This window comes from Carcharodon carcharias, chromosome 2 (genome assembly GCF_017639515.1).
Source record: "Carcharodon carcharias isolate sCarCar2 chromosome 2, sCarCar2.pri, whole genome shotgun sequence".
Classification (NCBI taxonomy): Eukaryota; Metazoa; Chordata; class Chondrichthyes; order Lamniformes; family Lamnidae; genus Carcharodon; species Carcharodon carcharias.
The window spans coordinates 119265399-119278368 of NC_054468.1; positions in this window are offsets into that span (position 1 = coordinate 119265399).

Genomic DNA, 12970 nt, shown 5'->3' on the forward strand with positions numbered 1-12970 from the left:
CTCTCCACAGATGCTGTCAGACCTGCTGAGTTTTTACAGCATTTTTTGTTTTTTTTTCAGATTTCCAGCATCCGCAGTATTTTGCTTTTATGCTAGCATCTTGATAGAGATTGTTTGAAATTTTCAAAGTTTTTGCTTTGCAGATAAATGATAAAAATGAACCAATATCAGAAGCTAGAAAATTAGAGGTACATTCTTCGTATTACACTGAAACTACTGTGAGGATAAAGTTTCTTCCAAGGTATTCAACACAATAAATGTTTTTATTTAAACCTTCAAAAAATTATGGAACATATTCCAGAAGGATGGTTGTACCTCTATATCTGAAGCAACAGAAAACGAGAGCAGCTGACATTCTTTTGTCCACCTCATATTCTGGGACACACCACCGTTCATCAAAGGGAGTATCATCAAAAGGATCACATTTTGTCTTTCGAGTGAGGAACTTAATGCACGATGATGAGAATATGTGCTTGGGATCACTTTGCAATAAGAAAAATTGACATTGATTAGAAGGCTTGTACAATCATAATCTACTGTGGACACAGTAGATTGGTATTGTGAGAGGGCCACTATGTATGATAAAGACACATTGATCTGGTTCAAAACTCAGGTTTTGTAGTTCCAGGAGGCACTTTAACCACAGAGGTGCTGTTCCAATAAGTTGAAACCTCCCTCAGATTGCAACAATAACAAACAGTGCTACAGAAGAATCAGTAGCACGGTCAGAAAGTAGGCTAGCCAATCATTGCAAAGTCATGTCCTAGACTCAATTCTTAATTTGTTTTGTTTTTGTCTGTAATATCCGTGGGCTATGATCCCAGCGTTATGGTGGGAAAGCACCTGCTGGTGCTCTCCAGCATTGATCCTGGAGTTGGCGTTGTCAGAGGAAAGGAATCTCATTTGTGTAGGGAATGGGAGTGCCCTTCATCACTACTGATACACCTCCATAAGTCCACAGTTCACCTAGCTGGAAACTCCAGTGCTTGCCCATCACTGGAAATAGGTTTCACAGAACAAAGCCCCTCTCCCGCCATCCACACTCCACCATAAAATAATCCATTCATGTTCCTGTAGCTCCCTGAGTAAAGGAACACAATTAAGAATTCTTTAAAAAAATCTCCTTTGCTTCAGGTGTCCCAGGCTGTTTGCATTGAGACCCACATCTGTCCATCTGGAAATAGGCAGGTCTGATCTCACTGAGTTCATCCAGCCTCCAAGATAATGCTTTGTCCTGAGTGGCCCCGGAAAGTGAGTGTCTCTACTCCAGCTCCACTCCTGATGACATTTGTCTTGTGAAGGGTGGGCAGAGATTCCACACCTGAAAAATATCTTTGAATTGACAAGAGACCTGATGCCACTGGTTCCCAGCCATACCCCAGTGGGTTCTGTTGGTCTCTCATTGGAGTTATGATTGAAGCTTAGAGGAAACCCTCAGGAAAGTTGGCATCATCATTACTTTCTCTTAACTTTCCCAAACTTCCTCCCTACATTTCCAAAGGTACCAATTCTTTGATTCAGTATGGCTCTGTAGATACTGGGTACACTTAGGTATCTCACAGTAAGCATGGTTAGTATGCAAATCTAAAGAATAATAACAAACTGCATTTATACAGCACCATCAACATTGTTAACTTAACACGAGTGTTACCTTTAAAATATTGACGCTGACCTGCAGACTAAGGTATCAAGACAGATGATCAAAAGCTTGGTCAAAGAGACAGATTTTAAGGAGAGAGCAGGAGAAATTTATGGATGAAAATCCAGAGTTTAGAGCTAAGGCAGTTGATTCAAAATTCAATCAAATTTTAACTACTTGGCTGGTACCAGATTGACTGCTTGTTTCAAACACTACCCATTTGCCTGATTTTCTTTTGAAGATTTATGGCAGCAATGTGAGGGAGGGCATTCCAGACCCCACTATTAACTTAAATAATGTTGGCCTGCTTGATTTCGATTTCCCAACTAAAAGGCAGTGCGGTGCAAGACATCCCACAGAAGAGTTCCCAGGAGAGATTTATTGATCAATGTATTTCAGACAACCCTAAGCAGCAACATTTTAACAAAAGAGTCCAGTGATATTCCAGTTGTTTTTTTTCTCCCCTTCTTTTCCCAACTTTTTTTAAAACAAGTCCAATCCTGGATGTAAATGGTTTAAAAGAAAACAACCGCTAAACAACGGAGTTAAAAATAGCTTACAAGTTGGTTGTTTGGATTCCACTGGAAGGGTCTATTGCCATAATAACACATAGGCTTTGTTAGACATTTATGGTTGTGCTTCACCTGTTAAAGAGATCACTTTAACAGGTACGATAAGGTATGCAAAGTCACAGATAAATCCAGTATAGGAAGACAGCAATTGACCCTTTGTTAGCACTATGTCTCCCACTAGAGCTAGCCCCTCCATTTTCCTCTTTTTTCCCTATACCCTTTAATATGTTTCTCTTTTAGATGCTTATCCATCCGCCTCTTAAATGCTGTGATTAATTTAATTCAATATCAAATTTTCGTGAATGATTCCATAGCCTAAAGACCTTTCATGGAAAATAATTCCTTAATGTCCTCCTTATACTCATAATACTAATACTTAGTATAATATCATCCACCAATTAATGGACATAATCATCCACACTATTTACTCTTTCAACTCTTCCATATTTTGAGAAATTTCTATTAGGTCCTCCTTAACCTTCTCTTATTGCAGTAGTTTCTCAGTTTTATTTTCCTTTAAAAAGACTGCAGGGATAAATTCCATAGGCCCGGTTTAGTTTTTACTTTTTGGTGAGAGTGTTTGGAAGCTCAATATATCCCATTGCATTCTGAAAATATACCTCAAGATTGGAAAACGTTTACCAAGAAAAAAGAGAACTCATCTGTCTTGCCCAAGAAAAAATAATTCAAATCCAAAACTGTAAGAAAAGCTAGAAGCATCTTTCGTGAAATGGTTGATTTGCCTCTTGTGGACTAATTCTAGTTATTTTATACAAGCATTTCACTATTCAGCATTTTGTTGCTTATTTTTAATTCTGTGAATCATTTTCAATTGTGAGTAAATTTGACCAGCTGCTTCTCCTGCACAAAGTATCAATTATTCTAAGCTGACAGGGGGTGTTGGGAGAATCCTACATACTGTCCAGAAAGCAATTTACTGTGATTGTAACTAATTTAGACCTGATTGTACTAATTCAGCATGATGGTGAATCAAAAATCATAGGCATTAGTTTGTAGGAAATGGGTCTACTTGCAGAAATTGTTACCAATTACATAAGAAAGCTAAAATAGTCAATTCTATCAAAATAGAATACATTTTTTTGTAATTTGTTGACTCTTTGCTAAAATTATTGAACACTGGAATGTCTGGCTCTAAGTAGATTGATGGTGTCCATCCTGTTCTTCCTTAAAGTAGAACAGAGGACCTAACAGAGATGGTGGGGGGGGAAGGGAAGATAAATCAATAATTTACGTTGTAGAATAAATTTAAGTCAATGAGCTCTAGAAAACTTTCTTACCTTCCTTTGATAGAGACAGGCTGATAGAAACCCTTAAGGGATATTGGGCACTCATATTCTAGGGCATCATTGAGCTCTGAGAAATTGATAGACCACGGAAACTGTACCCGAAAGATAACAAGCTCATACACCTGTTCAGGAAAGTTTGAGAATGATTATCTTAATGGGCTTCTGTGCTGGGCTTTAGAAGCTGACTCTATCAAGCAGTACATAAGAACATAATAGCAGCAAGAATAGACTATATGACTCCTTGAACTTGCCCTACCATTAAACACAATGGTGGGTGATGTTCTGCCTCAACTCCATTTTCCTACCTGCGCCCCATATCCTTAGATTTCCTGAAAGACTGAAAGTCTGTCCATCTCAGTCTTGAACAACAGAGCATCTACAACCTTCTGGGGTAGATAATTCCAAAATTCCCTTAGAGTGAAGAAAGGCCTGTGGATGCATTGTGGTTGTGTACCCTTTGCCAATCTGATCTCAGACTTTTGTTAATTGTTGGTGGAGGCGACTGATGTCAAGGTCCTCACTGCTGATCTGTATAGTGCGCTACTGGTTAAGCCCCTAAAATGCCAGATTTGATCCAACACCAGAACAACCTGTTTATACTTGTCATCATTGGCACTTTTCAAATTCCATCCTAGGTGGTTGTCACTGCTTCCAATGGCAAACACTTTGGGTCATTTCCACTGCAGTCACCATTGCAGGAAACTTGTACATCAATAACTTTCATGTATATAGTGCCCCTAGCATAGAGGTGCTTCTCAGACACATTAATGAAACACTATGTAAAATTAATGATTCAGGTTTTCATAAGGTTCTGTCAAATGCCTTTAAATTGCTAGAAAATATCTAATTATAGGAAACTTTAGGTAAGCAAATTGATTGCATTGTACCTGTGAGTTAGTGCCATCTGCTGATGTAACATTCACATCCACTTTGGTATGTCCTACATTTAGGTATGTTTGATTACCGTTTTTCGACCCTTTAATAGTCACATTCATATCATAGCTTGGGACAATTGGCTGAACATGTACACTGATCATATCTAGTGGTGCTGTACCTAATATATTAAGAGAATAATTTTGAATATGTGAAAATAACTTTGGCACTGCATTCAATAACAAATTGATAGCTCCAAATTGCTTTAACCATGTAGCGTGCACATATATTGCAATATGCATACACATATATAAATAGAATATAACTAGATGGATTGCAAAACCTCTCCAATCCGACAGCCTAAACATATTCCATCAGACAAATGAGACACCCTACCTGCCCACGCACACGTATATAGCTCTTAGCTATAGTCTAATAGGGAACAACCTCATATTTCAGCATCCCCCATGCAGATTAATAAACTGTAATGTAAAATGGAATTTATTAGAAAATACAGGGATAGATAGCACTTCTTTAAAATATCTTCGTCTCTGTTCCAAAGGAACCAAGGTTAAAAAAGGGGTTGCAACTGTATAAGAATTTATTCCATGAATAATCCCCACTTACATCCCCTCCCCCACCTCAACGAGAACCTTTTGCTTATAGTCATATTGACTTTTCAAAACTTAGTTACAAATCATGACCAAGACTTTTCATCTGGTAGAGTGACAATAATGTGGCATTTTACTACCTTTGCATATTTGCATTACATGGTGTTTTATCAAGTTCCTAATTACATTTTCATGGCTGTCAGAAATATTGCATGTCTGCAGTTATTTACGGTTTTCTGACAGAAATTGTTTCCCTCTCTCCCCTACAGCATTACCATGTTGTTCCACTAGTTGGCTGATGCTATTATCAATGAATGTTTTAAAATCCCAGAATTTCCAGGTTGACACATGTTGATTTACATAACCTCACAGCCAGTTTAATCCCTCACCTCTTACCGTGTTTGTAAGTTTGATATTGTACTATTGTGAAATTCATAGAAGTTTTGGAGATTGTAATTTCTGTATAGGATCCATAGATTGAATTTATAAATTTAAGGTAAGTTTAGTGACATTCCTCATTGGAGTTCTAAGTTCTGTTTTTGCAATGTATTAATTTAGATAAGCTTCGAAGAAGTTTTCTTACTGCTAAATGCCAAAATAGTATTATTCCTTTGATCTGTAATCATTCTGTGCTTAAAAGCTGACTGACTTTTAAGGCTATTGAGAAGAACTTGGAGCCATTGCTGAGTTTGGTTAAGAGACAAGTTTCCAAGAAACCAGAAAATCAGCATAGGTGAATGTTTTGCAAAAATAACTTTCCCAATGAGAAAAGACTGTTGAGCTGCAAAAAAGCCATTGAAGGAGGTTCATATTTTAAGGCTTTTTCTATGCTGTGTGTATACAAATATTATCATGAGCTTGATATCTGTAGTTGCTTCATTGAATTGTTTAAATTGTACATAAATAATTCAGTCAAATTTAGCATGCACAACTCTGGGCTTGCAGTTGATATTTCTATCATCCAAAGAAGACTGTATGTATCAGAGATGTTATGCAAAATTCAGTTTAACATAATTAAAAGTCATTGTTAATCTTGGGCTATGTGATCTTTGAAGGCAGTGCCCATAAAAAGTGGCCTTTCCAAAATTCACTCACCGACAGCACTGTACAATCACTGTAAAATGGTACTTAAAGGGCCAAACTGAAAGAACACAGAAAATGCCAAGACTCTGGCAGGGCAGACAACAGGAAAATGAAGGCACTTGAGGTAGATATCTTAATTTTACTTTTAATGAGCTTGTTGTGTATTTGTATACTGTTGTGCTAAACATTTCCTTCTTTGTCTTCAATCCTGCTATGTAAAGAGATTGACCCGCCTACACTGGAGGAAACTTAATATACTTTTAGAATTCATTGAAGAAACTTGCCACGTACATGTATATTTAAATTCATCGATAGAAAATGCAGGATCAAGCAGCAACTTTTCAGCTACTTTCAGTCCACTTAGTAATGGAGTGCTTGAACTGAGCCTGGTTGCCTCTATTTTATACTGCTTCATTGTTCCATCTTCTGCTGCAACCTCAATCTCAATTCTATTTAGACCATCTTGGAGGGTGATCGTTTTAGTACCACCTGAAGCCTTGAGGAAAAGAATAGCAATAATTTCACCAAATTATAAAATATTATGTGGGCAGTTATTATTGTTACAGTCACTTGGATATACAGTTGCTACCTGATAGACATTGGCCAGTAAGCCAAGCCCTATAGACCAGCTCCATAAATCATTGCCACAAGCAGTGAGGGTGAAAATTAATCCCAATGACACTCAAGGAAGGAAATGTTTATGTAGATATACAAGGGACAGTTGTATGAACAATTTCTGGTCAAGGAACCTCTCAAAAGTGCCAGTTTGGCTTAGCTGTGGCATTCTTCATCTCTAAGCAGATTGTGGGCTCAAGACCCACTTCTGGATTTGAACAGGAAATCAAGACTGATACTCAGGAGCAGCATTGAGGGAGTGCTACGCTGTTGGAGGTGCCGCCTTTCCAGTGCGCCTTTAAACTGATACCATCTGTATGGATGGATGATAAAGTTTTATGGCATTACTTGAAGATGATTCCTCCTTGTGCCTTGCACCATTCATCCTTCAGCCAATATCACCACTTCATTTAGCTTCTTTTATTGTTTGTGGTTCCCTGCTGTGTGCAAACTGGAGATTTTGTTTCCTTACAAAGCAACATTTCAAAAGTAATTGAATCTGTGCTATCAATATGGTTTGCAGATTGAAAAACATTCTGTAAAGTAGCCTAATTGTTCCTCAAACGCAAGAGTAGATGTTGCATTTTATACCTAGCTATGCGCTATCGTCAACACTGAATGCCCCCTTCCTGCCTGTAATCTGAGAGTATGTTTACATGCCAGATTTAATGTCACTCAAAGCAGCTTCTTGCCTCTGAGATCTCTGCACTCCTCTAACTCTGGCCTCTAGAGCATTTAGGATTCTAATGACTCCACCACTGGTGGTTGTGCCTTTAGTTGCCTGGCCCCTAACCTCTGAAATTCCCTCCCCAAATCTCTCTGTCTCTCTTTCCTCCTTTAAGGTGCTCCTTAAAACCTATCTCTCTGACCAAGTTTTTGGTCATCTGCCCTAATATCTGCTTATATGGCTCAGCATCAAATTTTGTTTGATAACGCTCCTGTGAAGTGACGTGGGATGTTTTACTAGATTACTTTATAAATGCAAGCATGCCATTTGGCCCTTCTTACGTGATTTTGAAACCCACGGCAACAATGGTTGACTATTAACTCCTCTTAGCTGTTTGGTGGTACAGAACTTGAGTATTGCTGAGAAAAGAGACATGTCCAAGCTTTTTTTCTTCCACTCATCAGGACACATGCAGGAATACCAAAATAAGGAGGAAAACAACAATACTGTATGTGAAGGGAGTGCTGATTGTTTGGCGAATGGCAAGTTCTGGAATGTCACTTTCCAAACAATCGGCAGTCTCTTCACATACAGCCTGAATTACTGGTTTCCCCCTTATATTGGTATTCCTGCAAGTGTCCTGATGAGTGCAAGACGAAAAGCTTGCACATGTTTCTTTTTTCAGCAATTCCCTCCTCTCTGAAATGGCCTAGCAAGCTATTTAGTTGTATTCAAGAAAGTGGCTCACCACCACTTTTTCAAGGGGCAGTTAGTGAATTGCCAGCAATGCCCACATCCTGTGAATGAATAAATAATAACAAAAACTGTCATCTGTGCAGGTGCCTAAACTTGAATCGTACGTCCCTGATGTTGGATAAAGGACTGCTGTCACCCCAGTGCATCAGCTGTGGTTCCACGGGTAGCACTCTCGCCTCTGAGTCAGAAGGCTGTGGGTTGCAGTCCCATTGTAGACTTAAGCACAAAGATCTATGTTGACACTCCAGTGCAATACTGAGGGAGTGCTGCATTGTTGGAAGTGCTGTTGTTTGGATGAGACATTAAACTGACGCTCTCTCAGATAGATGCAACAGATCGTGTGGCACATTTTTGAAGAAGAGCTGGGGAGCTCTTCCCAGTGTTCAGGGTCAATATTTATCCTTCAATCAGCATTATTAAAAAACAGCTTAACTAATCATGACCACATTGCCATTTGTGGGAACTTGCATGCGCAACTTGGCGGCCCTGTTTCATACACTACAATATGCAGGAGCACAGAAACAGAAGAGGCCATTTAACCCCTCAATCCTGTTCCACCATTCAATTAGATCATGGTGGATCAATGACCTAACTCCATATACCATAAATCTCTCTTCACATACTGTCTCACTCTTTAAATCCACTGTCATCACTCCACTCCTCAAAAAAAAGCCTCAACACAACCATCCTTATAGACCACTACCCCATCTCCAACCTGTCCAAGTCCTTGAACATGTCATTAATACAAAACTAGAATACTGCAGATGCTGGAAACTGCAATAAAAACAGAAAATCAGGTGGATGACCCTTCACCAGAACACAAATCAGATCTTTGTGACTGTGACAAAGTTAAACTATCCTTTGCCCCTCCCTATTTCTGTAATCTCCTTCAACTCCACAGACCTTCGAGATATCCGCACTTGTTTAATTCTAGCCTCTTGAGCATCCCCGCTTTTAATTACTCCACTGTTGGTCGTTGTGCATTCAGCTGTATCGGCACCAAGCCTATGGAGTTCCTTCTCTAAACTTCAGTCTCTCTGCCTCTCTCATTGACCAAGATTTTGGCCAACAGCCCTAATATCACCTCATGCAGCGCAGTCAAATTTTATTTTATAATGTTGTGAAGCATCTTAGAACATTTATTACATTAAAGGTGCAATATAAATACAAGTTGTTTCTGTTGTTTTACCCACCTTTGCCCATTTTCCTTAATGCCTTTGGTTAGCAAAAAAAAAATTGATCACAGATTTAAAATCAATTTCTGTTTGCAGAAGACAATTCAAAACTTCTACCACCCTTTGCATATAGAAGTGTTTCCTAACTTCACTCCTGAAAGGCCTGGCTTAAATTGTTATACTATTCCCTCTAGTCCTGGACATCCCAACCAGCAGAAATAGTTTCCCTCTATTTACCCTGGACAGAGCCTTAGTTTAATGTCTCTATTTACCCTATCAGTTCCCCTTAAAAACTTTGTTTAAATCACACCTTAGCCTTCTAAATTTCAGGGAATACAACATTAGTCTGTGTAATCTCTCCTCATTATTTAACTCTTAGGAGTTTTAAGTTTCATTCGATAAATCTACACTGCATTCCCTCCAAGGTCAATATATCCTTTCTGAAGTGCGGTGCCCAGGGGTGTGCACAGTACACCAGGTGTGGTCTAACAAGGGTTTTGTATAGCTGAAGCATGGCTTCTTCTGTAGTCCAAGAATCTAGGCAAAGGTGGATAGATTCCTGGTAAGCAAGAGGGTGATAGGTTATCGGGGGTAGATGGGATGCAGATTTCAGGTTACTATCAGATCAGGCATGATCTTGCTAAATGGCAGAGCAGGCTTGAGGGGCTGAATGGCCTACTCCTGCCCCTTGTTTGTATATCTAGAGGACTACAGTAGAAACCGTGCTTCAGTTACACAAAACCCTTGTTAGACCATACCTGGTGCACTGTATAGATAAAGACCAGCATTCCATTAGCCTTTTTGATTATTTTCTCTACCTGTTCATGACATTTTAATGATCAGTGTACTTGAACCCTTAAGTCTCTCTGGGCAGCCGCTATAATAAAAATTGGGAATTGACTTGTAAACATTAACATGAAACTCTAGTTTGGACCAGTACCAGTCATTTCCAAAGATTTTTTTTTTCCTTCTCATGTAGAAAGTATCCTGTCCTATCCTTTTCAGGTTCAAAGTGGATGTCTTGGAAATCCATTTGCCACAGTTTTGTCAATCCACTCAATCTATCAATATATCTTTATAATGTTGCTTTTCCATCTACTCTGCTTATAACACGACTTATCTTCGTGTTAGTGACAAACTGGGATATACATCTTCCTATCACAATCCACAATCTATTTATTAATGGTTAATAAATAGGTCAAGTCCTGTCAGCTGTGGCTCAGTTGGTAGCATTCTTTCTCTGCACATCCCACCAGCTGTGGGTTCAGAGACCAGAGGACAAAAATATACACTGACATTCCTGTGCTGTCGAAGGTGCCATCTTCAGATGATTACAAAAATAGGTGGGAAGGCAAGTGGTGAGGATGACACAAGGAGTCTACAGAGGGATATAGACAAATTAAGTGAGTGTGCAAAAACTTGGCAGATGGAATATAATATGGGAAAATGCAAGGTTATGCACTTTGGCAGGAGGAATAGAGGAGTTGAATATTATTTAAATGGAGAAAGGCTGCAGCACAGAGGGATTTAGGAGTCCTTGTGCATGAATCCCAAAAAGCTAGCATACAAGTTCAACAGGTAATAGGGAAGGCAAATGAAATACTGGCCTTTATTTCAAAGGGAATGGAGTACAAAAATTGGGAAGACTTGCTAAAACTACACAAGGCCTAATTAGACCACACGTAGAATACCGTGAACAATTTTGGTCTCCTTATCTAAGGAAAGATATACTGGCATTGGAGGCAGTTCAGAGAAGGTTCACTAGGTTGATCCGGGTATGGAGAGATTTTCTTATGAGGAGAGGTTGAGTGGGTTGGGGTTTAGAAGAATGAGAGACAACCTTATTGAAACATATAAGGATTTTAGGGGGCTTGACAGGGTAAATGCTGAGAGGTTGTTTCCTCTTGTTGGAGAGTCTAGGACCAAAGTGCATAATCCTCAGAGTAAGGGAGCGCCCATTTAAAATCGAGATGAGGAGGAATTTCTTCTCTCAGAGGGTAGTCAACCTGTGGAATTATTTACCACAGAGAGCTGTAGAGGCTGGGTCGTTAAGTATTTTCAAGGCTGAGATAGACAGATTTTTAATCAGTAAGGGAATCAAGGGTTATGGGGGCAAGGCAGGAAAGTAGAGTTGAAGATTATCAGCCATGATCTCATTGAATGGCAGAGCATACTTGATGGGCCGAAAGGCCTACTTCTGCTCCTACGTCCTGTGAGAGGTTAAACTGAGGCTCTGTCCTGTAGACATAAAAGAACCCATGGCACTACTTTGAGGGAGAGCAGGGGAGTTATCCCTGGTGTCCAAATCAATACTTATCCCCTAATCAACATCACTATAAACAGTTTTCTCCTCCTTCAGGTATCATGCCCTAAAGGGCCATTGGCTACCATGGACCCCCACTGGATTGATCTATGATTTGCTTGGCAAAGTACTGCAGTGGTTTGCTGTTGCATTCTGCAGTATGGCTGATCAGGAAACTCTCCCACTCTTACTACTTGTCATCAGGTGCATTGGGAGGACTTACAGGTGATAATCAACTTGCTTGGCCACATTATGGACACGCTATCCACGACCATCAAGTCCTGGAATGGGACTTGAATGCAGTGCTTGGGACGTTACCCACTGCGCCACCAGACCTCCTAAGAACAGATTATATGGGACAATATCACATTGCTGTTTGCGGGAGCTGGCTGTGCACAATTTGGCTACAGTTTCCCACATTGTGCACTTCAAAAAGTGAACTTGATTGGCTTTGGGACGCCCTGGGGTGGTGATGAAGGCGCTGTACAAGCGCAGGTTTTCTCCCTCTTTGTGCGTGTGTGTATATATATATATATATATATATGTGCACAGTTGCAGTGGTTCTTTTCTCTCTGTCTGTGTGTGGCTGCACAAGGCTGACACTCACAATGATTTGGTAAGAGGCGCGGCTGTCGCTGGTCACGGGGTGGACGGTCAGACTGACCACGTCGCTGCCCAGTATCATTTTGTAATTGAGGATGGCGAAGTTGAAGGGAGGCTCCAGTGTCCCGGGAGAGACCACCAGCTTCTTTAGGTTGCAGTCGTCCATCGCTTTCCCTCTGCCGGTCTCTCTCTGAACGGTAACCCTCTTTTTATTGTCCTGCCTCCTCACTCAGCCGCCCAACCTCAACATGTCGCCGCTCCCATGGCAACCGATGCCTTCCACAAACACCGGGGCGAGGGCTCGGGATGATCCCCCCCAATGCCTTTTATTCACAACCCACAGACTCAAGCGATCACGCCCCTCAGTTTCAAAAGCATCGGAAGGCGGTGGGTTTATTGACTTTTTTTCCACTCTAACGGACGGCCGCCGCCGCCTCCCCCCGCCGGACTGGACTACATTCCCGGCACCCCCTGCGCGCCAAGCACGCGCGTGCTGCCGAGCCGCTATGCTAAAACCGCTCATATTCGGTTTGTCTACCACTCGATGCAAACATGTCGGATTATCCTTCGTATGGAACCTTTATATTTATTTTGTAAGACTCTGGTCCTAATTTGAAACCCTTGCCTTTTTCCTCACTTGTCAACATGACAGCAACTACCTAGCGCATGCGCATTTAGTGGAGTTGCATCCACATTTCTAATATTCGATTATTTTATGGCGCTGAACACAAATATTTAATCCTACGCAGTGTTAGCATGCTAGGTTT